Source organism: Amblyomma maculatum, chromosome 3 (genome assembly GCF_055883805.1).
Source record: "Amblyomma maculatum isolate TAMU_Amacu chromosome 3, ASM5588380v1, whole genome shotgun sequence".
In the NCBI taxonomy this organism is placed as follows: domain Eukaryota; kingdom Metazoa; phylum Arthropoda; class Arachnida; order Ixodida; family Ixodidae; genus Amblyomma; species Amblyomma maculatum.
The window spans coordinates 69,624,805-69,652,325 of NC_139346.1; the positions used below are offsets into that span (position 1 = coordinate 69,624,805).

At 44.5% G+C, this 27,521-nt stretch overlaps 1 pseudogene; it reads right to left on the reverse strand.

The window, feature by feature from the left end:
* Positions 1–27,088, reverse strand: LOC146194937 (monocarboxylate transporter 12-like; annotated as a pseudogene).
* Positions 27,089–27,521: the final 433 nt, after the last annotated feature.

Consider the following 27,521-nt stretch of genomic DNA (forward strand, 5'->3'; position numbering starts at 1 on the left):
TCTTTAATGTCCTGTCAAAATTGAACGTTGTCTACACTCCAATGGCGAGCTTTCCGTCCATCGAAACGCAACACAAACGCCCACAGGATGCTGACAAAAAATGCTGAGACCTCCAAGTGCCCAGAACATCTCGTCGTAGGAGCCCAGATCATCTCTGAAATATCCTGAAAAGCAAGAATGTATCGTTCGAATAGCTCAACAAAACATGGTACCGACTTGCTGCTTACATACTTGCTGCCCATCACATCGATCGGTCTTACAACATTCATATACGTTCGTGTGCGTTAGCAAATATTGGCTGCACGTTTATATTAGAAAGCGACCATTTGACATACGTTCGTGTAGGTTAGCAAATATGGTTCGCTCATTTAGGTGTGACTGCCAAGATCTGATTTGCGTTTAGTTTTGCTCGCAAATATTGTCCGCTCATTAAGATCACGCTGCCAATATGAGGTACATCTTGCCATATATTGATCATTACCTGGTTATTTAGCCAGAGTGTTAGCGAGAGTTGGTCAATATGTTCCCCTTAGTCTGTCAACATCTCACGTATTTGGCACGCACTTCTTAACAACACTGTTCTTTTGGGTTAAAAAATGACTTAAGAATGATACCTTCGTCTACGATCCTCGGTGTTCCAAATTATTGGTTACAGTTTTTATGTAAGCAATAAGGAGTACATTAAACTTGCTCGTGTGCGTAGGTTATGAAAGAGGTGTACACAAATAACAAAAGTAACTCTCGTCCGCCTTATCTGATAGCGATCCATGAACTTTCAAGCAACATTAGCTACCGGGCATTGTTATAAACTAGAGGCAGTTGCATCCCTAGGTTATTCCAATTCCACGACAGAGATAATCCACGACAGAGACAATCCATAAAAAACATCCTTGACGTGGGTACCTTTTAATCCGAATGTTTCTTCCAGTTCGGCATCCAGAAGCGAAAGGTAGATATTTGTCTATTATGCCAATGGGACATGAAGTGTCATGAAGGACCTCGCCGCAGCTGAAGCCGTTTAGGCGGCCATCATTACGATTATACGCAATAATACGTGAACTGAAATTGAATATTTATACTTCGTCTCCCAAGATGTTTGCAGCACTGCTAAAACCCGAGGCACCCCGGTATAATCTGGAATCACGCGCGCTACAATAGGCATTTATGTTCTTACGTACCTCTCGCCTTCCAAATTGGCGGGGATGTCAGGAAGAGCACAATTCTTTATTACAGTGCGCAGGGCCGAGATGCACTTAGCAGCACAGTTACAAAGGCTCCTCTGTCTTTCGCAGTGCTGCAGATATCTTTTGAGACGTAGTCCCTGCTTACGCACGTACTGTACAAGGTTTCTACAAATCGGAGCTCTCTAGAAATGTGACCGTCTCCAAGTTAACAAACTAATAATATAAGAATCTAAATATTTTATTGCTGCATCGTATTAAATAGGAGGTTGGCAACAGCAATTGCTTTTTTTATGTCGGCCTGTCTGCATAGCATACCTGCGAAACAGCTTTGACGTACTTGTGATTATTTATTGTTAAAAATTAGCAAACTGTGTAGATGAGCCGCGTCAAACTGTTTTACAGATTGATTTGTATATTTTTCCATGCCGACAGACTACAGCAGCCTACATTTGACTACACACTTTACAAAAATGGTGCTGGACTACACACAGAAAATATAACACAATGGACATAGTTAAAAACAGCAGGAAGGAGGGCAATAAAAACTGGCATTAATAAAGATTTCAGACAAGCATCATTGCACACAATCAAAAATTTTTGCCACTACAAATCAGGTATAAAATATCCCCATCTCCGTGCTTTGATTTATATAGAAAAAGAACACGTTGGCATGATTAGCGCGGCCAGTTTGTATAGAACAAGCTCACTAGTGTGGCATTTCAGCTGCACCTCAAAAAGGAAAGCGACGCCCCGGCTTTCTCTGGGCACACTTGGCTGTGCGCTATCCCACTTTTCTTTTTCTTTAGCTTGCAAGGAATGCAGATTAAAAATATTGCTAACTATATCCCTATACCTGGGCAGGACACCTTTGCAAATGTGTTTTTATATATAGGCATGAGTTTTTTTATTCCTCACTGCTTGAGCCAAGAGCGCAGATAACAATAAGCCCAATCAAAAGAATTATGTGAGAGAAATTTATTTTCGTTACTCGTTAGCCGATAGATGGGTGAATAATGAAAAAACAAAATACACTAAGCAGTTCCCTAGCCGACTTCTTTATAGGTAAGCCTCAAAAGATCGCGGAAGGCATATATGAAAGCAAATTTTTCTAAGTTAGCTGAATGGGCTCTACAGCAGTAGCGTAACAGCTTCTCAGTCTCCAATTATTTTGGTAAGTACATTTTCCTATTTACAAGCACAGTTCATCCAAGAAGTTTGCTCGGTTCCGAGCACTCTGTGCTGGTAATCTCCAGCAGAAGCTATCAGCTAAGACGCATGCACTTCGAAGTGACACGAAAAATCTTGTCGCGAATTCTTAGAAAGGACTGAGCGCAAACAATGTACTCGCTTCAAACGCGCGTTGGACACCTCCTTCTTTTCTGCCCCCTCTCTCCCCTTCATCCATACTTCGTCTCCCAAGATACTGCAGCACTGCGAAAGGCAGAGGAGCCCTTGCAATTGGGCTCCTAAGTGCCTCTCGCCCGTGGGCCCTATAATACAGAATTGCGCTCCTACTGTCACCTGCGCCGATTTGGGGGCGAGAGACGCGTAGGAGCACAATTGCCTATTGTAGGGCGGGTGATCTTGATTGGACTGGGGTGCCTCTGTCTTTCTCAGTGCTGCAAACATGTGAGACGAAGTATAATCTAAAGTTGTTGAATACCGAGGCAATGGAGACACCTCTACTGGCTCTCCAAAAGCCACCTGCTTTGTCCATGTTACTGTTCAATTAGTTATTGTCGGCAATTATTTACTGTCGCAATACATCCGCAATACCTGCTTCACGAGAAGCAATGTGAAGTGAAGCTGAGAAAACCAAATTTCAGATATCACAATTTCACTGCAAATGAAGAAGGAATAAATTCGTCATCAATCGGCTCTTATTGTTCAAATGTTTTATAGACATGCCTATAAGGTGCACTTACAAAATAAATGTAATTTTCAACAAGCAAGTGTAACTTGTTTTTGGTTTACACAGTTATGGATAAACACATAAGGTGCAAGCGGTAGGTAAATGTGGGAAGTACTCACCTAAAAATGGAGCCTTTCCCATGAGCGCTGGTCCGCAAATGGCGGCCATGCAGCTGTAAGCTACAGCAAGTTGCTCTAGTCCAAGGTAATGGGCCATGAGAACATTCTGCATTGTAATGCCGCAGCCCAGGAACAAAGAAATGGAAAGGCACGAAGCCAGAACTTCTCCGTAGCTAGGGGTAAAGGGCAGTGATACCACCGCCACGCCCAGCAGCAGATAGTTCATCATCATAAGCGTGGTGGACCGCAAGTATTTGCGGTCTGCCAAGATGGGAAGAAGCACCCTTCCTACGAGATCGGTTATCGATGCGTACGGAATAATAGTTACCGCTTCTTCTACCGGCATGCCTTTGTCCGTAGCGTAATCCACAACCGTGGAGAAGAAGATATCGTAGTTAAAACAAAACCCGAGCCAAGTGCACACAAGAACATAAAACATTATTGATTTCACAACTGTTCGTACTTTTTGGAGCACAGTTTTAGAGGTAGATTTTCTTGGCCTCCCTGCAGTGACAGAATCGATGGTAAACACTGATGGGCGTCGTGCATCCGAATGGTGCTTCTTCAGGCTCTTTTCCCTCTGAACCCACGGTGGCTCGCGGAATGCAAGGCTGAGAGCGAACATGTTCATGAGGATCCCTCCAAATAGAAGCAGGCTTCCGCAAAAGCCATAGGTGCCTTTCAAGAAAAGCAGCAGCTGGGGAAAAAAGAGCCCAGAGACCGTGGAACCGGCGAACATTATCCCGTTCGCAGCACCCTGGTACCGGTCGAAGTAGATTGTGATGATGACCTGCAGCATCGTAATCACGATGCCTAAGCCAAAACCTGCACATGAAAAAAAGACAGCTCTTGGTGGGCCCTATCGCGATCTTGATTATGAAGTATATTTTATTGCATAAACATTGCGCAGAATCTTCAATAAAGTCCACAAAAACAACGCCATTGTTGTTTCGTATATATGTGAAGTTAATGAAAAAACACCAATGGCTGTAATGGCTGTAGCGCTAAAATGTTGCCCCTTGTAGTGCGATAGCTCAACTGCACAGCTACAAACCTGAGGCCAATGGTCATCTGCGGCTGACGTTCAAGCTCAGCCAAAGTTGAATTGGGACCTGTACTACCGGGCAGCTCTTTCAGGCTATGTAGCCAACGCAACAGAGCCGAAACGCATCAGCTCACTGCGCAGCATGATATAGTCACTTGTCAGTTTTGTGTAAAGCTTTAACATTATCATTAAATCATTAAGTCATATATTGTTGGATAGCTAATGTCGAGTACGACTTCTTAGGACTAACCGCAATGCTTCGTTATTCTCAGTGAATTGTTTACTTTAGAATGGTCATTAACATTTATGCTAAAAGGGCAAAAAATATATTGTTGAATAGACAAACCCAATACAAGTGTGCTGCCTTAATTTCATATTCTAAGTGACGACCGGTTATTGGTGACTACGAACAAAATTAGGGTTTACCCGCATCATGAAGTAACATTCTTGGAAAGCTTTCAAAGAACACAATCCGCAAATAACCCATTTTACAACCATTCTTCCCGCTCGGTTTGAATGTTACTGCTATGAATGTTTGGAGATGCGAACTTAGAAATACCAAAATTATAACAAAAAATGTATTTTCTGGTACTGAGATTTGTGTTTATGGAAATGACGCCAACCATTTTATCATGCTATCAGCTCAAACAGCACAGGTATTTATTTCTCCGTTTTGCATAAAAGCAACGCAGTTACTGTTTGAAAGATGTCACATTTTCCCAAAAGAAATTGGTTCTCCGTCGTCTCACGTTAAAAATAGGTGTGGTGTTCGTACGTGCAGTGTAGTGTATAATTCCACCGAAAACAGATTGTATTGCGTTGCAGTAGCGTAACATGCCTGATGATGTGATGAAAATGCCTCACATTTTCAGGACACATGGTACCCTTCATATAACCTTGACCACAACTGCTCTTTGAGAAGAATGAACGCCGCGTTATCATTCCAAAATTCATAATTATGTTCCTGAATAAGGAACTTCGAAATGTTATACTCATAGCCAATCGCGCCACATTGCGCTACTTTTTATGCCTTAAAATTCACTTTGTTCACTAGTGAAAGGACTTTGAAGTTTCCACGACGAAGTTTTCGTTTTCGTGTTGGACAGTTGTCTCCGAGTTTTACCACCACTCGTTCGGGTGTAGCTGTTAAAGCTGTGTTAGCAACATAGTTGCACCATTTGTGGCTGCCCAATTCTGGGAGACGAGTCCTGGAATTCACGTTTCCCCACACATACTACTTCTGCAAGCAACACTACTTCAACGCGCTTGCGCTCTCTTTTCAACAATGTAGCAAAGAAGGTATAATTTCACGCCGCACACTAAGCGCACTAAATATCGTGTTTTCGCATGTCTGCAGCTTGATTGAGTTCTATATATTACAATTAAATTCAGTACCGATTTATAATAGTTTAGATGATACCATATTGCCGCGAAACCTTCAAAACAGTATTTGTTTTGACGCAGCTTACAAAGGCTGACGTACCTTTTAAATGGGAAGCGCCGCAAGGAGAAGCCTTTGACGAACTTAAGCGCCGCCTGCAATGCCCTCCTGTACTTGGCCACTTTGATGAAAACGCAGAGACCGAAATTCACACCGACGCGAGCAGTGTAGGCCTAGGAGCCATTCTCGTCCAGAAGACTGCCAGACAGGAAAAAGTAATCGCCTACCGAGAAGGAGTGCCTTGCGATCATCTGGGCTACTCTAAGTTTCGTCCATACCTATACGGCCGACCATTCAAGGTGGTAAGCGACCATCACGCGCTCTGCTGGCTGGCTAATTTGAAAGATCCTTCAGGCCGCCTTGCCAGATGGAGCCTACGACTTCAAGAATTTGCCATGACTGTAGTCTATAAGTCGGGCCGGAAGCATTCCGACGCAGACTGCTTATCCCGCGCTCCCGTCGATTCTCCCCCGAAGGACGATGACGATGACGCCTTTTTGGGACCGGTAAGCGCCAGCAGTTTCGCAGAACAACAGCGATCAGGCCCTGAGCTGAAAGCGCTAGCCGATTACTTGGAAGGAAAGACCGCTTCCCCTCCTGGTGTGTTCAGGCGACATTTATCATCCTTCACATTAAGCAATGGCCTCCTCGTGAAGAAGAACTTCGCACCCAACAAGACAGCGCAGCTTCTCGTAGTGCCTAAAATCCTTCGGCAAGAAATTCTGCAGGCGTTGCACGATAAGCCCACAGCAGGCCACCTCGGATTTGCGCGCATGTTGCGTCGAATCCAGGAGAAGTATTACTGGCCGCGACTGCCTGCCGAAGTTGCCCACTACGTGAAGACGTGTCGTGAGTGCCAACGACGCAAGACGCCACCGATCAAACCAGCAGGACTACTAAACCGGATTCCGCCCCCAATCCTGCCCTTTCAACAAATTGGGATGGATCTCCTCGGCCCCTTTCCATCTTCGTCTATGGGTAACAAGTGGATCATCGTGGCCACTGACTACCTTACCCGTTACGCCGAAGCAAGAGCACTACCAAATGGTACCGCGGCAGAAGTCGCCAAATTTTTCGTCGAACAAATTCTCTTGCGACACGGCGCACCCAGAAGTGCTCATCACGGACAGGGGAACGGCGTTTACGGCAGAGCTGACGCAAGCCATCCTGGAATACAGTCACACAAGCCATCGACGAACAACTGCGTACCATCCCCAGACCAATGGCCTTACGGAGCGCCTGAACAAAACGATCGCTGACATGATCGCTATGTACGTCGACGCTGAACACAAGACCTGGGACGCCATCTTGCCGTACGTGATCTTCGCGTATAACACGGCAGTCCAGGAGACGACCAGAGCGACTCCGTTCAAGCCTGTGTACGGTAGGGAGCCCACGACGACGCTCGACGCAATGCTACCGCACGTAACCAACGAGGACAACCTTGACGTCGCCGCCTACCTGCAGCGTGCAGAGGAAGCCCGACGACTCGCACGGCTGCGTATTAAAGACCAACAGCGCACCGACAGCCGACGATACAACTTACGACGACACCACGCAGAGTACAATCCAGGAGACCAAGTGTGGGTTTGGACACCTGTTCGCCGTCGCGGATTAAGTGAAAAGTTGTTGCGTCGATACTTTGGGCCGTACAAAATCATTCGCCGCGTCGGCCCACTGGATTATGAACTCATTCCCGACGGAATGTCAGCATCACAACGGCGACGCGCACGCCCAGAAATTGTACATGTTGTACGACTGAAGCCATATTACGCGCGTTAAAGAATGTGTGGTGTTTACAATTTGCAGTGCTTATGTTTAGTTGCTTTGTTTTGGAACATCGAGGCGATGTATTTTTTAAGGGGGTAGTAATGCCGCGAAACCTTCAAAACAGTATTTGTTGTTTTTTAACAGCCGCCGGCATACAGGCTTATCACTCTGATTCTGGACCGCGTATCAGTTCCGTAATCTTTGTTTGTTAATGCTCGATGCCGCGAGTCACACCTTTAACAGCTTTGTTGTAGCACAAGATGCACCGAGATCTGTCTCGATGGTTCCGGCCACTCGGGTGTCTTTCCACAATGTTCCAGCCAGTGCTGGTAGCTGCTTTAGACGTTATCTACATTGTTCTGTGCAGCCTTTAAATTGAGCGTTGCCGAGTGTGACGGGGATTCCTTTGTTCGACGATCGACGAGCACGTTTGTTTCTATCGCCGCCGCCGAGTTGCTTGGTTTTTTTGCGGGCGCAAGTCAGCCCAAATAAACAATTTCTTTAGTGCAATCATCCACCCTTCAATTGTGTCGTCGACCTCGTCACCACTAGGTGACAATATAAAGGACAAACGAGGCAGGGACCTCACTGAAGCCTCAGAGATAAAGAAGAGGTGGCAGGAATACACAGAACTGTACAAGAAGGACCCGGATGTTCAAACCCAGCATACGACTGTTGTGATTACTGATCTCGAGCCGGGCATCCTGAAGAGTGAAGTTGAATGGGCCTTAGCCAGCCTTGCTGATAACAAAGCAAGCGGAATTGATGCCATTTTAGCTGCGTTGCTTCAAAATCTCAACCATGACGCTGTTAACGTTCTGTATACATTAGGTCAGAATGTGGACAGTGCTCATAGGATTAGAGGAGGTCAGTTTACATCCCCATTCCAAAGAAAGGCAGTGCCAACGATTCTTCCAACTACCGCACGATCGCGCTTATTTCGCATGCTAGCAAGATGATGTTGAAAATCCTCAAAGGTAGGCGTCAGCAGTATGTGGATCGGGAGCTGCCGGACGTGCAAGCTGGGATTCGCAAGGGCAGAGGAACTAGAGACCAAATTGCCAACCTTCGCTGGATTATGGAATAAGCAAGAGAGTTCCAGAAACCCATCTACATCTGCTTTATTGATTATGCGAAAGCATTTGGCGTCGTCGATCACAGCAGATTGTGGCAAGCTCTCCAAGAGATGGGAGTTCCAATTCACCTCATCTGTCTCCTCAGGCACCTGTATGAAGGGCAAGAAGCCACAGTCAGAACTGGGCGGGGTCTTACTGATTGGTTTCCGATCGAGAAAGGAGTGAGACAAGGCTGCATACTGTCGCCCTGCCTATTTAACCTATATGCTGAGTGCATCATGAGGAAGGCTGGTCTGGACGTGTCTTAAGCTGGAGTGAAGATTGCTGGGAAATGTATCAACAACCTTAGATATGCGGATGATACCACTTTAATGGCAGAAAGTGAAGTGGAACTCAAGAGACTTCTGATGCGCGTACAAGAACAGACTGAGAAGTTTTGGCTTAACCTGAACATTAAAAAGACAAAGATCATAGAGTCTTGCCCTATCAAATCCTGGAGCATCAAGGGGCAAGAAGTGGAAATTGTGACAGATTTTCTCTTCTTGGGATCCAAGATCCCCGGAAGGAGACTGCAGCCATGAAATTAGGAGACGCCTGCTTCTGGGAAAGAGAGCCATGGCTAGCCTTGACCGCCTAGTAAAGAGCAGAGACATAACACTGCCAAGATCCGTATAACTCGTGCTATGGTCTTTCCAGTTGTGATGTATGGATGCGAGAGTTGGACTGTGAAGAAGGCTGACCGCCGAAGAATTGACGCGTTTGAATTGTGGTGCTGGCGAAGACTCTTGAGAGTTCCTTGGACAGCCAGAAGATCAAATCAGTCGATATTGTCGACCATAAACCCTGACTACTAATTGGAGGGTCAAATTCTGAAGTTAAAGCTCAGCTTCTTTGGTCATCTGATGAGAAGAGAGGAGTCGCTGGAGAAATATTTGATGTTGGGAAAGGTTGAGGGTCACCGGAGAAGCGGTAGGCAGCAAACGCGATGGTTAGATGGCATCTTCGAGGCGCTGCAGATGAAGTTATGTGATGTTAGGAAGATAGTAAGAGACCGGAAACCGTGGCGTGATATGGTCCATAGGGTCACGAAGAGTCGGGCACGACTGGACGACTGAACTGAAAAGCTAGGTTCATGATCTTCCGACGTACTTGCCCTTATCAGCGTGCCTATAAACGTACAAAACATGAAGTACAATGCAATATATGTAAACTAAGTAATTTAGGTGCTACGACGAGACGCGCAATTTTCAGCAGTTTACTCCGGCAGGTTTTCCGCCTGGGCATCCGAGTAATTAAAGTATATTGTGTACCCTGCAGTCTTTGAGTCTGGAAACTGTGTAGGCTACCTTACTAAGAAATAGTGAGCACAAGAAAGTGAAGGCAATGGACTTGCATAGACTGCGAACGTAGCCTACTAGTTGTGTTTTCTTCTATGCGCAGATCACAGCACTGGAGTGACGTCACATCTAGATCATTTCTTATTGGTCGGTCTTAAAATGAGCGCAGCTGCGCTGCGATAGAATTCCAACCAGACGGAGGTTGATAGCAAGCCATCTGCGGCTCCCCCTCCGCAGACCGATGAAAATTGTTGCTACGCGCGTCGGGAATCGCAGCATGTGAAACGGGCCTATGACGGTGCCAAGTTAATGCTCAAGTGCAGAGGTTGTCATGTTTCCAGAAATGTCACTGTGCCATCCGCGTACGCATTATCGTAAAAATACTGAACTGTACGGGATAAGTCAATATAACTGAACAAACATGGCCTCAGACTGAATCAGTGGGAGACGCTCCCGTTGACTGGATTTTATGATGAGCATAAGTTATTTTTTACGCAAATAAACCAGGGATAAAAACATCGCCGTGCACAATAAACAGTAGAAGTTCACCCCTTTTTCAAGAACAACGGTTATTTCTGTGCGCGAATGTGGTGGATAATTTCGAACATGCTTTGTTAAATGAATAAATATTGCTGCTAGAATTGAACCCAGTTAATTAGTTCTTTACGTTTTTATTTTAACTACTCAATAATACTTCTTCGCACATCCAGGTCAGAAACCGCATTGCTGTTAAGTCAGCAGGTAGGTTAGCAGGATCATCTGTCATGCACGCAAAGGCTTTTACTTTATCTTGTTACAACTGGGATGATTGAAATGGTTGGGTGGTTACCATTCATAGGCTACTCTTCGTGACCACAAAATTGTTTCATTTTTTTTCGACAAGCTAGAAAACACGCCTCATCAAGACATTTTATGGAAGTTTTCAAGTGCGTACAGCTACGCCTGTAATAGAAGCTCAATTCGTGAGCGCGCCTATAAACGCGGGCCAGCCGTGTTAAAGATGACATTGCTTCGTGTACACATCAGCCGAGTAATGGCGTGATGAGAATAAATGAGCGCAAAATAACAAGGCCGGCAGTCAGGCAGCTCCCTCCCTGTCCGCGGTAGGGCTCAAGCGTAAGTTGAAAGTGCTACTTTGAGCATAGGGATCAGTTGATGCTTTCGCGTCATTTGCTACTTATTAATTTATTTCCAATACCCTAAGGGCCCTTGCAGGCATTACATAGGGGGGGGGGAGGATTCATCAAATATGCACAAATAATTTACGATACAAGTAAACAGAACCCGTGAGCAGAAATAGGTGCACAAAAATCCATGAACAATTTATACAGGCGACAGGAGCAGGTTTCGGAGATTTAAAAAAAATATTAAAAATGCGCATCTAACAAAACAGGAAATTACAGCACTTCAAAAACAGATGAAAATATTGGAGTCTGAAGTTGTGGAACATGGAACAGGGAAGCGTTTCAGGGCATTTAATGGAGCACGTACCATAGACGGCAAATTTAAGAGCTAGAAAGATAAAATGCACATCAGATTAGGTTTGTGAATTCAAGTGTGATATTAGAGCTGCTTGAAAAGATGATGCTTCAGGAATGATGGCGATAATAGAAGGAAGTGAGTTCCACTCGTTAATAGACAGGACCAAAGGTGAGTACTTGAATCGTTTTGTTCGCGTTGAAATAACTTCAACCTTGTTGATATGGTCTAGACGAGCAGAGATGTGCGACGCCGGAAAGTTATGTGAGCATGCAAATGGTGTGCTGCTGTGATAGAGAGCATGAAAAGGAGATAAACGATTGAATTTCCGGCGCATGACTAGGGGCGGCCAAATTAAGTGATGTTTTTATCGCTGTAACGCTTTGATGCGGAGAGTACTTTGAAAGAATAAATCGCGCTGGTTTCTTTTGGACCGATTCTAAAATGGTAATAAGATGGGTTTGGTAAGGATTCCGGATGACAAAATAACAGCTTGAGGGGCAAGTTGGTGCATCATCGTATTCAGATATGTGGCGCAAATAAACACAAACACAGGAGAAGATACACAGCACACGCGCACGTGCTGTGTGTGATTGATACACAGATGCGCGTGTGCTGTGTATCTTCTCCTGTGTTTGTGTTTATTTGCGCCACATATCTGAATACGATTCCGGATGACTGACGGATATTCTAATGTAGGTTTGACTTACAGGCTGAAGGCCTGCAGTCGTGTGTTCTTGTCAGCAAGATACAGACTTCGCTTAAGAAGACAAAGGTTTTTAAGAAAAATTGGAAGCGATGTACTCTATATGTGTGTTCCAGCCTAAATTCAAGTTAAAGTGCACGCCGAGGTATTCCACCGATGCAACAGTTCCAATGAGAGAGTTGTTAATTGTGTAGGCATTAGGACTCGGGTAAGCAGCGGAAGTAAATTTAAAATATTTCGTTTTATCGGTGTTAATTACCATTTTCCACCTGCTGCACCAAAGAGTCAGCTCGTCAAGGTCAGCCTGTAGAGCGATAATATCAGCAGGGTTAAATATTGTTCTCTAAATTACACATTCATCTGCGAATAATCTTATTGTAGACGTAATGTGTAACGTAATATCATTAATATAAATTAGGGAAAGCAAATGATCCCGCACCGAACCCTGAGGTACACTGAAAACAACTCTTGAGCGATTTGAAAAGCAGTTATGTATTATTACTGATTGAAATCGGTTAGTTAGAAACGGGTTAATCCACTGTGTAGCATATTGATCAAGTTGCAGATTACGTATTTTTATCATTAAGCGATTACGGGGAACGCGATCAAAAGCTTTGGCGAAATAATAAATATGGAGTTAATATACAAAGATGAATCGAATGCCTAATGAAGGTTTGTTACTAACTCAAATAACTGTGTCTGACGCGATAAATGTTTCCGAAAGCCATGCTGGTTGACATGAAGCTAGTTGTTTTGGTTAAGATGAGCCATATTGTGAATGTAGATAATGTATTCGAGAAATCGAAGTCAGTGAAATAGGCAGTGGTAGTTGAGTCGGAGCCCTCTTGTTGATAAATTGTGCAAATAATTTCTAATTTTTGCGCGTAATGTGCATTCATATTGAATTTACCATGATATTATTCTTTATGGGGAATACAGAACGTGTGCTAGAGTAGTTGTAGAGCCATGTTATTGGTGTTATGTTACTGGGCTGTGATTCAATATTTATTTTCGAGGGGTTAATTTTTTGCGACATAGGTCACCTCAACCAATCAGTGCACCAAGGCTTTCTCAGAGACTGAATGAAGCATGTGACAATGACGCATTTGTACACTGAGAAATGCAGCTTGTTATCTTCCCAGAAAACGCTCTTGCACTATGGCCACGCATACCACTCGTGCTGCTACACTCCGGTCGATGTCACGCATGACTGCTACAAACTCTCGCGAAATAAATGAGTTCGAAAACGAATAATAATCTGTGATTTTGAAATCAGGCACCTATGGCTTGATCAATTGAAAGCTTTTATCAGAATGTGACCAATTGCCGTATTGGAACCAATTATGTCACACCTAGACGCAGAGGCATTTCAATCCAGATACAAGTAAACAGTGCCTACTCTTCGAAAAATTGATTTATTGAGCAATGTAATGTTTTAAATGTAATGTCCTGTCGTCAATTATTTGCAAATATGATCTCAGATATATCAAAAATTTCTACAACGAAAACTCAAATTGCAGTTATGATGCTCAGAAACATAACCTGCCATTCGGAAAAATTCCCTTCGTTATCCGACGGCAAAATTTCAAATCTTGTATAAGAAAGTATATAACAGCTTGATAATTAAGAAAGGAAGGTAGAGCACTATTCTTACGTTTGCGTAAACTGCGACCTTGAGAATGGACTACTGATAAGGCGGGTGGATTCTTCTTTCATAGCGACATGCTTGAAACCATGATGATAACACCATATTTAGCATAGCACAAAGAATTCTACTTTGTGAAAAGTTAGAGATCCTGAACTCTCTACGTACGGTAACTCTGACTGCATGGCACTGCCGTGCCGTAATTTACCTGTTGAGTGTCCCCGCAATGATTTCTCGGCTGTTTAAGTCCTCGACTGCTGTATCCAAGGATACAGGAGCAACCATAGGATGCGGCGGCCCCTTTTCGATTTAGGTGAAAAGCAAGGCGCCCGCATGCTTTCCGATATTAATGCAAGTTAAAGAAATTCGGGTGGTCGAGAGTTCATCCCTCCATTAAGCAATCCCTCATGGCCTGAGCCCCTTCGGTAAGTTAAAATCTAGAAATCAAAGCAGATATCTTCGCCAAATGCTTCTATTCATTTGTAATTTTTCTCTCTGTCAAAAATCCCTGTACACTCTCATTTTCTCTTCGGCATGAAATAATAAATAAGAACTGTTTAGTTAAAGATTTCATAACGTCTGATAGATGACGTAGTAACTATTGCTTTCCGTGGCTTGCAGAAATGATTACTTTTCGGCATTTTAACGTAACAATTTGTGCTGTGTGCGCTGCTTAATTTGGGCAAATTTATTGCAGTGAAAAGCTGAAATTAGCCACATTTGCCGCTTTGGAAGCAAAGTATATTTCCCGCAAAATCAAATCACCTTGCTCGAGTCATTCGGGCGATGGAGAGATAGTTTAATACGTCCGAAGGCGGAGGTGTAAAATTTATGGTTTATGCTCTTTAAGATCAATAAAATGTTGATTTCTATAGAACTGTTTTTCCACGGGCAAGCAGCCACGGCGTTCGGTGCAGCGTTCGCTTCCGCATGAGTAGAATTAGAAGTTAAACACGTGGCACCTGCCACCTCTTTTTATTCATGATAAGCACGCAAACGGCAGAGAGTGTTTGCAAGTTTCTACTCGAGTCTAAGTGGTTGTTTTTATGGAAGCGATACAGAAAACTTTCCTGTACTTTGTTATGACCTTGCTGTTTGAAGGACCCTAATTGGTAAAACTGTCAAGAACACTCTGCAACGTCTACCCACATAGCTGATGCTCTTTTGGGAGGTAAATCTATAAAAGCAATTCAAAACTGACCACTTCGTTTCATGTTTGGTCGCTGACTTTAATATTTATAGTTCAGGGCCTCCCTTGTTTTTCGAAATTAAGCTAAAGAAACACGGCGCGACTGTATATAAACGGAGGTGAAACGAATAAAAAGTGGAGAGAAAAGAGAAACACGATGTCAGTTCACGTTAAAAGTCTTCAGATGGACAAAATTAGTCCGTAGCCCTTCACTGTTCGGTCATCTACTGAAAACGTGACAGATACTGTGTCTTTACTACCCTGTATGCCAATCAATATTATTATTAGGCTACAGAAATATTATTACAAATCCATAATAAAGTATAGCACACTGTATATAAAAACAGAGTAGCGCTTCCCATGGATGGTAGTGTACTTGGAGAGGCCAGAAAATCTCTTTGTATTTGAGAGCATCTACATGCTCTAAGAGCCTCACTAAACTTATAGTGCGTAAAATTGTTAATAAGGCTGCCACACATTTAAGAAAGAGAGATGAGTGTACTATTTAACTTTAGTTGAAAAGAAAGAATTGAGCGATGCAGTAAAATCAGAACGCGTTTGATCATTTGCCTACCGTGCAAGACTCCCAGGGTTACGGCAAGCCAGGTGATGTCCGGAGCAAAGGCTGCAGCTATGACGCCCACCGATGCCAGCGCCGATCCGGACATCAGCACGGGAACCGTAGTGAAGATTTCGCTCAGAGGACCAGACAGCAGTCCTGCAATCAAATGCCGAAGGACTCGCAAGTTATCACTTACACTTACTACATTTAATGTCCTACACAAGAGTGACACATTATAAGGAGGTTTTTCCCGGTGCAGCAAGCGGCTCAGCAGCATTTACCCGGTCGCTGATAGCATTTTATTGCGTTAGCAATACTACTCTAGGTTTCGCCACGTCACCTAGAACCGGCCGCAGCCATGGTTTATGCCATTGCCTAGCTCCGCCAGAAGAAGAAAAAGCGGAAGAAGAACGCTCGATCACCGGCAGCTAACGCATTCGCTCCACGTTCGGATCAGCAGCATTAAATCCCTTCTCATTTATATGTGGGCTGGCAGCCTACTCGCTCGTGTCATACTCTTAAAGGATGAGCTTAAGTATTCCCATTTGTGCAGCACCTTACACTAATAGGGCGTGATAGGGGAATAATGTATCAGGCAAAAGAAGCTTCCGCCGTTGCTATCCGAATTCAATAGGGTTAATTTTTTCTTGGGCTGCACCCAAGACAAGCGGGTCTATTTGGATATATTCTATAGGACAGCGCGAATGCTATATGACGTGAGCACGATTATGTAACCTCAACTAGTGTAGAAAAGCCACAGTCCTTCACAACGGCGTTTGTCGTAGGCCCTCTGTCCTTCGAAACAGCAAGGCACATAATTTGCAGCCAAAGCCCATTCCGGGGAAATATCTATAACACACAAACCTATTTAACCCTCTCCTGTGCGATCTTGGGCCACTCTATCCCAATGAATTTCCTAAACTCATCAACCAACTGACTTTTTTCCGCCTGTTAAATTGCTTAGAGCCGACTGCTTCAAGGCTTAAAGGCCCTGTTTTATTCTTTTACAACCACCAACTTGAGTGACAAATTGTGACTCTGGTCATCTTTCCTTTTTTTTCTTCCCTTATTTAATCCCCTAACACGTATTCCGTAGTGTAGAGCAGCCAATCGGAAGCCTTTTTGATTAACATCCCTGCATTCTGTACTCCTATTCTATCTTGCAATGCTTGCTTTTTATTGGAGACCGGTCCGTTTCCGTTCAAAAAACACTGGCTCCCTTCTATCTCCATTACATACTGTGCCCTTGTATATTTGTTCTTTGAGATTTGGCATTAGATTACATAAATTGTCTCAATTTGGTTCCATAAATATTTGAGCTGTGTTCACGCTCTCAACTCTCTTGCAAACAATACACTCTTTATAATAAGGATGTAATTGCTCATTGGAATTCACTCAAGCGCAGCCAAACGCCTAAAGAGGAAAGCTAAACAGTACCTGCTAGCAAAACAACTACAATTGCTAGTAACATAACTACAATTAAGCAGGAACGTGAAATCGGGATAAAAGGATGCTGCACTCACCTATTGCCAGGAGCCTCACCTTAGTAGTTACTCCTGCGTCTTACGACCGTTATAGTCTTAGTTCCACTATAGTTGCAACGCTGCTGTCAGATTTTCACAGTTGCGCAAAAAATAGCTCTTTTATGAGTATCTGTACAAGTGTATGGTATCTAAATGAAGAACAATACTTGTACTTGATTCCGTTGGAAACAAATACTACCCGCCCCTCTTGCTGAACCCTCTGATTTAACTCTTACCTGTAATTCAATGGCGCGTCTTCTTCGCTCGGCTGTTAGTTGGAAGGTAGTCCAATTCTAGGCTAAGCCTCGCTGACATGTAATTAGTTCTGGTGGTTATTCATACAGTACTGGTAGTCTTATATTACTGCATAAAGATTTAGTGTTACGTATTAGCAGGTTTGCTTTTAAATAGAGATATCAGGTAGACCAGAGTCCCTTGGGGTGTGTTGATGCGGCAAAGGTTGCCTAAAGACAGTGAGTTGCCATCGGAGTACGAGGAACTTTGGTCTGGCGGTTATTTGATGCTTGAATACATGACGTTATGCCATCTAAAGAAAAGAAACAAACACCTTTTCGGCAACTTTGCAAGTAAAGTATAAAATATAGACCGGCGAAGGATAGAAAGTATGCTTGTTTCAGTTATAGGTGTTCCTTCAATATGCAAGAAGGTTATTGAACCGCGCTTGCGCTACTTTGAACTTGCATATGTGAGTCCCAGAAATCACCGAAATGTTTGATAGCAATTGTACAGTGTATAATTCTATTGTTCAGCAAAAATGAGAATAGACAGATATGTTTGTACCACAAAACCTATTAAGAGCCAGTGCATGTTACAAAACATTTATACTGAGATATAATGCACTACATGAAAGATAAAAGCTTCTATGGCGACTGTTCGACTTATAACAATGATATGTGGATAGTGGAGGGCCCCTGTTGTAGTGGGGGAACCACTGATAGATCCTGGATATATCGAGCTACTTCATGGCCTAAATTAGAAAACTTTCTAATAACCACTTTTAAATGTCTCGTGTCGTTGAAAACATGGCCAATTTTCTTGATAAAATTTGGAGGCGTGAAAGATTGTGCAATTTTTTACTTGCAGTATTGTTCCTGAAGAAGTTCACTTGTATTTGTGTTTTTCAAGCTTTCCGAAGAGAAGTAAAACTTGCTTGAGATAAGTATTTTAAGCTAAATGCAATGCAATATGCACTGCAAAATATTATTGTAATAATTTTTTTTTGCTCTGCACATTCATATATCTATAAAAAGGAATAAGTGCATCTGTTTGTCGTTGTTTTTTGGTTCACTGAAAACGCGAAAAATGAGGTCTCTATGGAGATTTTTTTTATTTACCCTGCATGCGTTTCAGCGGAATGTTTTACCAGTTTTCGCATTTTTTTAATCGATATTTATTGCCCCAGGATATCAGTAGAGTATGAGATGAAGGATGAATAAATGATTAAATGAATGGAAAAAGGTTGGCTGATTTTATGAAGTCCAGAAGTGGGCGATGATGAGGTCCCTTTGTCCAAGTGACGTATGAAGCAGGATTGGTTGCTGAAAGGCCAGCTATCCTCAGGTGCCGAATTCGTGTTGGTTTGAGTACTGGGCAGTCCCACAGCGAGTGGTGGATGTCGGCCTCAACAACTTCGTTGTTACAGATGGGGCACCCTGGGCGGTGATATAAGTGTTGGAAGTATGACCACGTCCTAGTGACAGCTGGTGTAAGGGCAACACCGACCCGGATCCTCCTAAGCGCAGCCTCCTCTGCACGAGTGAGACCGCGGCGAAGGCATATCGCACACGGAGGGATAAGGGCACGTGTGCGGCACCGGAGGTGCTCCTTTCTTGACAAAAGGAGGGTAGCGTCGTCCACTTCGAGGAGCCGTGGGATTGATGCGTCTTGGTTCACGAGGCAGGTTGCTAAATCAGCTTGACTTTGGGAAGGCCGCAGATCCCGTGGGACCCACTCAATGCATATTGACTGTGGGATACACGCTGCAAGCCGGTGGATGTCTTGCAAAATTTTAGGGCAGCGGCTGACACGTCGAAGCAGACGTACTGCTTGAAGTGCGTCAGTGCGGATGACACCGTGGGCTGTAGGGAGTATGGTTATGGAAGCCACGGAGTAGAGTGCCTCCTGAACTACCACAAGCTGAGCGCAGAAAGATGTAAGTGGTTCCGAAAGCTGGAACGTAGTGGTCTGATTCAGGCTAGCTCTCCGTGGCCAGTAGATTGCCGTTTTGGCTTCCCAGCCTTGCATGCTTCCATCCACGTACACTACTATGGAATATTGAGGCAGGTGAGTATCTTGCTCTTTAAATTTCTGGCGAAGTAAGGATGCCGAGTGGGCAGACATTGGTCTGCGGATATCAGTTGGCTTGTTGTCTCCTAACAGTATAAATTTCTAGGGAGGGAGAACTGGGCGAAGGTGGCTGAAAAATAATGTGTGACGTTGCACACGCCCTCAGTGCTTGCGTGGACTGTGACAAAGTGGCCTTGAGACTGCTAGCATCACGGCGCTGCTGCACCAGTTCATCGATGGTGTTGAGCTGCGCATTCTCCTGTAACGCTACGACAGGTGTGAGTCGTGGAATACATGTTGCGTATTTTGCTTGACATAACTGTGAACAATGTAAACTTGCTACATTAAGCAGGTTTACGAAATGTTGTTAATTACGCCAAAAACGTGTTTGTCCCGAAGATGAGGCACGTATAGAAGTCGATATGCTCCAGGTAAAATATTTTTGAGCTGGACATATCGTCTTATTATTTAGTATAGAAGATGTTATGGGATTATGTATTGTTTGTCGGGAGAAATATATTTTTCTTTTATTTCCTTAACAGCCCGAACCTGCAGGCACTGTCGAAATGTGGGTTTACTGCAGGACACGTGTTGGCGACTGTTGGTCAACTTCGCCCGCGTGAGTACTCGTCCTTAAGGAACCGAAAGTGGAGCTGTGGCTCTTGACGATTAGAAATACACCGAGTGTGACATATTGACATTTAGCTTAGTGAAAATTGATTTACAAGAATGCAAAGGCGCAATACCCATCATTGGTCTCTGTGAACACCGTCACCAAGCTGTCAGGGAAAGGTGGAAGGAGGGTTGTGAACTTGGTAGAGGGAGAGAGGTAGCGTAGTTAAGCACTGCAGAGTAATTTCGATCACCTGTGGACCTTTATTGTGTACCGACATCACAAAGCATACGGGAGCATTTGCTTTTTGATTATATAATTTCGAGCGCAACGCGGCTCACGTCAGCATAATATCTATGTGAATGTTCTGCAGTGGCAGTCAGTGCCAGTTTTATATAATTTCGAGCGCAACGCGGCTCACGTCAGCATAATATCTATGTGAATGTTCTGCAGTGGCAGTCAGTGCCAGTTTTGCTTAATGTTCTGTGGCACTTAGGCAATAGAACTTACCTCGCTTCTAAAAGCAGAGCTCGTCCTTCATAGATGGCGATAATTCTGTAAAAGCTCGATATTTTTGAACTTGTTTTTTGAGCTTTTTGTTTTCTCATCGACCCATGTTTTTTGAACTTGTTTTTTGAGCTTTTTGTTTTCTCATCGACCCATGTTCAGCTTTTCAGTGCTTCAGTCCTTAATATTATACATACCAAGGCCATATAAGAATTAAGGCCAGTTTGCACGACATCAATTACTTGTTTCAAAACCATAGAATGTTTGCATGTTGTCGACACTTCTGATCATCAGAATATGACAAACCGCCGCATTACGTTGATTGCAATCGCCATTAACAATTTCGACGTAAATGTTTTATGTGCCTATTTTGACATAAGGTAGCCAATTTAGTTGTTGTTTTTTAAATTAGTTCTGGCCCAGGGAAACACAAATTCATGATTATTTGATGAGATTATGAAATAACTCGGGCAATCCTACAATTGTTAACGCACCTTTAAACGTGCCACCGACTGCTCCCAAAGCAGTCTTTCGGTATGAAATCTCTAAAAACTTTGCCTTGTCAATACATTATGGCTCTCTTCATGATAGGAGAGGTGCACTAATAATGGAAAACAAAATGATTACGTTATAAGGGAAACCTCATGCAAGTGTGAGTGTTTCGCCAAGCGGAGTTTTCTTCTGGGCTTAGACAGGACTTCTTGTTGAAATATTGTCTAGCGATGCGAGGTTTTCCCTCAACGCCGGATCATTTTTGCTCTGTCTTAAGGATATGACTCTATCCTTCCACTACCACAGGGCTTCAAGTGTTATTTTTCTTAATTTATTCAGATGAAGTCCGGTCAGAAAAGGAGTTACTTCTTTTTTAAGCAATTTTATTTTACTTAACCTTTGAATATTGCTGTCCAAAATTTGAACATTCTTAATCTACAAAATTGTTTAGTGAAAGGTAAGGGCTGCCTTCTCATTCCATCGATTATTGACTTGCACAAATTGGCTTCAGGGTGTATATAGCAAAAATAATGATGTGATTAGAACGCCTATTGTCTAGTGCACATTTTATAAATCCTGCTCCTATGTCTGCCTATGTGTCTTAAAAATATTAGCCAGGGGGCGCTCGGAGCAAAAGGCGTTGAAGTGGCGCTCGGAGCGAAAGACGTTGAAGTGAATCGGCTCCGTCTTGGCAGGACGTATATAAAACTGTGACCGTGGACTTTCACGTGTACCGGCTTCCCTAATCAAGTCCCGGTTACCGACGCCGTGACAAATCTGGTGGAGGTGAGGTTTGATGTCCCGTGCCCCTCCGCTAAGCAGGAGTCCTAGTCCTATATTCTGGTAAACGCCTGTTGACCGCACTAGCCGCAGGCAACGAGGCCTGCCACCTGAGTCTTCCCCATCGAGCATGACAACCGGTAGACACGACGTCGTCGTAATGCCTGGCGCGACCCCCATCCACGTTGCGTTTCAGAACCCCCGCATTCCAAAGACCCTTCACGAGGACATCTATGAAGACGTCAACGACAGGTTGCAGCACTGTGAAACGGTAGCTGCGTTCAACCTCTGGGAGAACGCTGCCGGCTTCGAAATGTCTACTTCAGCCGTGACGACGGCGCTCGGACGTGGTTTGAGAGCCATGAAGAGCAGCTGTCCTCTTGGAGTGAGTTCAAGCATCATCTTGCGGCAACTTACGGTAGCTCAGACTGCCGCGAAAATGCCAAACGCGCTCTCCAATCTCGGGTCCAAATGCTTAACAAAACTGCAGCGGCGTATATCGAAGACATGACGCAACTCTTCAAGCGCGGACCCTACGATGTCCGAGGAGAAAAAGCTGCGCTACCTCATGAGTGGCGTCAAAGCGCAGCTTTTGCTGACCTGGTCCGCAACCCTTCAAAAACAGACCCAGAATTTCTTGTGGAAACATCCATGATAGAGAAAGTGCTTCAGCAGCGAGCTTTGGCACGGGATCGTGCCGTCCACGCCGTCTCCGCTGCTTCCGAGTAATTATCGCATGGCATTGACACATCTGTGCTACGGGAGCTCGTACGTTCCATTGTGCGCGACGAACTCCGACTTCTGTATGGAGCACCTCAATCAGCACCTACCTCCATTGCTAGCGTTAACTGCGACGAAGTGCTGCAAGCGCTCCAGTCTTCGTTTCCAAGCGGTGAACCTTGTCCTGCTCCTCCTCTTACGCCAGCTGAGTGTCACCGCCCCACATACGCCGAGGTTCTAGAATACTCTCCGCCCCATTCGCGTCCCTCATTCCTGCTAGCGTAGCTGTACCGACAACACCAGCCCCCGTGATCAAGTACGACCTCTGCACGGAAAGAAGACGTGGGGCGTAACCCCCGCCCCCATCCCCCCCGACCGACGGCCGCTATGCTTTCACTGCGGCGAACCGGGTCAAGTATATATCGGCGCTGTCCCTACCGTCGACTGGGCCTCGAAGGTTTTTCCGCCGATTCTCCTTGGTCTCGCTACGGGGAATGGCCCCGAGCCATTGAAGATTTCGTCAATGACCAGCACTGTGATGTACCGTCTCGTCTGCGGCAATCTCAATCACCGTCACCCAGGGCTCGCCCTTCACCATCTGCTGCGAGATCTTCATGGGCAGCGCAGGGCCTATCGCCCAGTCCCCGGCGGGAAAACTGAAAACAGCGACCTTCGGGGGTAGGCTTGCTGGACATAGCTGCACGGGAGACCCCCCACGAAGCGAACACAGAAAGACTACGCATCGACATTGGAAACGTCCACGGTTACCGATCATAACGCCACCAAGACGCCACCCATACGCACCAGCAACGACGACGAACTGCCGGTTGAACGGACATCGCAACAACGCACCCGCAACGACGACGAATTGCAGGAGAAGTAGACAGGGTACACCGACGCAGAGCAACAAACGGCTCAGAAGCCTGCAAATTGTAAGCTGGCTTTATTGGACATACCCGTAATACTGGATGATTGCCATATTCGAGCTTTGTTGGATACTGGTGCTGAAAATTTTATTTTGAGCAGCACGTTTGCCGCCGTTCTCAGGAAGGTTTTGACTCCGTGGGCTGACACACACGTTCACACTGCGGGTGGTCATCTTATTACTCCTCTAGGCATGTGCACGGCGAGAGTTCAAACTCAGGAGTCAACGTTTGTGGTAAGATGCTTTGTTCTGGAAATCTGTTCGCGTGACCTGATTCTGGGCGTAGATTTTCTTCGTGAATAAGGAGCAATTATTGACCAGCGGGATTTTGAGGTCCCGTTTTCTACTGAGAGAGCGGTGGCCCTCAGCAGTACAAAACGATCCTACGATGTGCTTCGAGTTTATACTGACAGTGTCACGCTACCACCCCGAACCAGCACCTTTTTTAATGTCAGGTGCAATACTCTTCACGATGGTGACGTAATAGCCGAAAGTAACGTCTCTTACTGCTAACACAATGCCTCTTCGTGGACCGCAGTTTGATCCATCTTTACTGTGGTCAGTCACAAGTACGTGTTACCAATTTTACTCACGAGTATCGGCATTTTCTTTCGTGACACTTCGGTAGCTTTCTCCGAACGCATCTTTCATGTCTTCAAGTGCTTGTCCTCACAAAACATGCCTCCGCCCGCATCCCTCGACAAGCTCGATGTCAGCTCCGAGCTATCAGTCAGCCAGCGTGAACAGCTGTTTTCGTTGTTACTCGAATTCAAAGAGTGTTTTGCATCATCGTCAAAAGTGCATCAAACTACCATCGCCAAGTAGCAAATCGTGGAATTCGATGATGTGCATCCATTTCGTCACCATTCCTACCACGTCTCTTCGACCAAGCGTGAATTTATTAAATCACAAGTTAGGATATGCCCGAAGATGATGTTATACAGCCTTCGAATAGCCCGTGGTGCTCCCCGGTCGTTCTAGCTAAAAAGAAAGATGACCCGTTACGTGTTTTCGTCGATTATCGCAAGCTTAACGCCGTAACCAAGAAGAATGTTTACTCCTTGCCGCGGATTGAGGACTTTCTCAACCGCTTTCAGCGTGCAAAGTATTTTTCGTCATCGATCTAAAACGTGGCTACTGATAGATTGAGGTGGATGAGCGAGATCGTGAGAAGACTGCTTTTGTCACACCCGACTGCCTTTACGAATTTAAAGTTCTAGTTTCTGGACTTTGTTCCGCCCCGGCCACATTTCAGTTGATGATGCACATTGCCATTGCCGGCCTGAATGGCAGTGTTGCCTAGTTGCCACAATTCAGACCAGAATTGTGTGAGACGCTCGGAACGTCGACACGATTTCCTCTCCCTGACGACGCTTTTAACCTAATCTCGTTAACAGAACTCGTTTCAGAGCCATAGCAAGTGCAGATTATGCCGCTTGAAAGCCGCGCTATTCTATGAAAAAAACGCTATAAGCTGTGTTTAAATGCTCTGTAAACATATGCCTCTTGCAGGAGGCGTTTGTGTGGGCTGAGTTTAGTAACGCCATGCTATCGTCCTCGTTGGACGCTGCGCATATAAACAGTTGCCACCTCACCGATACATCCCCCACAGTCCTCCCACCAGTTACTGAAAGCGGACACGTGTCGTTTATGGTTAGGAAAGCGACTGTAAATGAGCATGTGTGACCATTAGAGACACACGCCTGTACTACATCTTTACCCCGGCGCCATTACGTGCAGGTAACTAAATTTCTTGGCTGGGATTAGAGCGACTGCTATACCGCAACTCTGACTGCCCCTCACAGTGACACGTCATTGCATGTCCTCAAAAGCGTGACCGCCATTCTGTGGTTAAAACATTTCGCTTCCTTTCTAAAATGCGTTTTGGACCACTCATAAAAATTGCATACTTTATTGCTTGAAGTAAATTTTCCAGATATTGAGCACTCTCAATATTCGATTGTTTTTCTTTCTCAATCTCAAACAATTCAGTGATTCGCGAAATGAAATGATAGTATTAAACGAAACGAGAGCAATATAACTTCTTGGTTGTGCAGGAGAAGAGCGCAATAAACCTCTCATATGACTTCGGAATATGCCTAGTGCAAAGGGTAGTGCACTAGTAAAATATTTCTCTCATTTTAAACATTGCCCGTTTTTCTTGTCAGTACACTTCATTTATTGCTTCCGGGTCTTCCGTTGACAGCCGCAGCACATTCTCGAGGCCCGCAATAGTTTCCCGGAAGCTCAATATTGGGCACTGCACTGTGTTTATCATTCATAGGGAGGTCTCAGTTTTTGAAGGCCAAAAAGAAATAAAGAGAAACGCACTTGCGTAATTTACAGTCCTGACTCGATCGGGTTATTGTGACGCCCCCTCTACTTGCAGAGACACGTACACTGCAATATGTATATTGTTAATTTTGTTGAAAATGTAGCCGTTTCTCGTAACAAATAAATAGTCATGAATTCCTAAAGCTTAGTCTTAGAGAGGTCTACGATCACACCGTGGTAACGTTGATTCTTTGCATAAGTATCGTGTAATATAACTTTGTTGAGCGTGATTATCTCCATGCTTAGCCATTGCTGAAAGTTCCGCTTAGCTCTGGGGCTTGATGTTTTAAATAAAATAAATTGATACGTGGTAGATTTATTGCTTGTTCTTTTCACAATTGAACAATTGACTGACTAGCGGGAAAAGTAGGCATCTTAACGCGCCCTTATCATCCATGCAGAGCAGAAAATCTGAGCTTTCGGCCATTCACTTATGGCAAAATAAAAGTGGCGCATGTTTTTCCCGTTACTATGTCTGCGCTTTTGGCTTGTGATTTATGCAGCAGTTATAAAATAAGCTCCAGGTCGCAAGCCATTTTATTTAAACTGGTCATTTGCCTGTATATGCGCAGGTGTTTATAAATCATTGATGTTGCCATGCGGCCTAACATATAGTGAATCGCCGCTATTTTCGCCATACTTTTTATAAATAAGCTCTGTTGCGCTAGTCTGCGTGTTTAGCGTCCTGTGCGTATACTGTTATGGCTCAATTTATGCACGCCACCATATATGTTGTAGTCTTTACCAGATATATTTGGATCTTTGAACTTTCCTTACCGTAACCTTGAAATCACGGCATCCACTAATATGCACGTATTACACGCTTATATTATAGCTTAATGGATGATCGTGTTACGAATCATCGCTGAATACCACTACTCCATAGAAAACAGCGGTAAATGAAATCGTTATTATTGGTTGAAGCATATCACTTGTAGTGCGCGTAGAAACAACCAAGGAATAGTGTACATTAAGAGAGCGGATATGAATTTTGTGGATAGATGTTAGAAACATGCGCTCAATAAAGATGCGCCGTGAGGGTGATTTTCTTTAAGTGGGCCTCTTTAAACACTTATCGCAAATTCCACCAGCAACGCTATGCCGAGGTGATTGAAAGTAGCATGGTTTATGTTCAATATATCTACGTGATCTCGGCTAGATGTGTCAAAGCATTGTGAAGTATTTACCTCCGCAGTCAATCAGAGATCCAACGAGGCTGACAGGCCAAGATGCGAGGCCGTGAGTCACGTTCATTTCTTCCATGATTGCAACATACAGGAACCCCGAGGAGCGACTGGATGCCGATTCCATTATAGTCATGAAGAAAGCCAGCACTGCAACACCCCAACACTTGTCCACGCCCAGCGCACTGCCACTTCCCTTCGTCCGCACCTCGTCCGCATTCGATTTCGGCGCTTCCATTTTTTCGCAATGCAGAGTTCGCTTCCTAGAATCCGGAACACAGATTGCCGGCCATCCTGCATTCTCCATACGCATTTGATCCTTATTGTTCTTGGGAGGCATTCAACGTTGTTAGTACAGATCGTGGAGGTCGACGATGTGGAGGTCGGTAAATTATCCTGGTCCTAAGGATGGAAATGCATTCAGCTGTAAGACACAGTTCTTTCAGCAAACAAGTATTCGGAGTTCCATGCAATAAGCGCATCACGGAAGCATAGCAGCATGCAAACTTACACTGTAAAGCCTATAAGACAGTGAAAAGGGAGCAGCACGTCCTCTAGGGCACTCTGTATTATAACTACGGCATTCTTTTAGGCCGTGGAGCAGATTTCATTACCTCAAAATAAGCAAGCCATTTCCTGTTAAAAACGTGCAAAGTTTAAGCAATTTCGAA